This window comes from Sciurus carolinensis, chromosome 7 (assembly GCF_902686445.1).
Source record: "Sciurus carolinensis chromosome 7, mSciCar1.2, whole genome shotgun sequence".
Classification (NCBI taxonomy): domain Eukaryota; kingdom Metazoa; phylum Chordata; class Mammalia; order Rodentia; family Sciuridae; genus Sciurus; species Sciurus carolinensis.
In genome coordinates this window covers 154,373,394-154,373,952 of record NC_062219.1, presented here as the reverse complement: position 1 = coordinate 154,373,952, position 559 = coordinate 154,373,394, and positions in this window count along the sequence as shown.

Sequence of the window (559 nt, the reverse complement as noted above, 5' to 3'; positions counted from 1 at the left end):
AGGACCTTTGTCTACTGGAACACTGGGCCTGGGGCCTGACTCCAGGGTTCCAGCAAGCCAGTTCCAGCCACTTGCCCCCAAAACCAAACAGAAGAGGTCATGGAGGAATACAGAAGAAGACCTCTAACCTTTAAGACTTATTTGTAAGTTAAAATGAGACCCCTCCTTTGAACCCTGTCTTGGGGCGCTGATGGGAGCTGTAAGTCTAAACAGGAAGAATCGGGGTAGGTTGAGAGGTCTACATGATCAAGCGGCCTTGGTCCAGCTGTGGTCTCGGTGATCATTGCTCAATTCAGGTTCTGCAGGTGGCTCCAGAGACACCTGATCACTTGAGGGGCACTGCACAGGATGCGGGGTGTTTATTTATCAGACCTGCAATCCTGGGAGGGAGGACTTCAGTTTCCCTGGGGTGACTGCTCCTGCTCTTCCTGAGGGTGCAGGGCAAGACTGAAGGAGGACCTCGAGGTGCCACTTTGGGTCTGAAATAGAATGCCGCAAACGCTCTCTTGAAGGGATTGAGAGAGCTAGGTAAATTTAGGGTTAATAAACCTTGTATTGC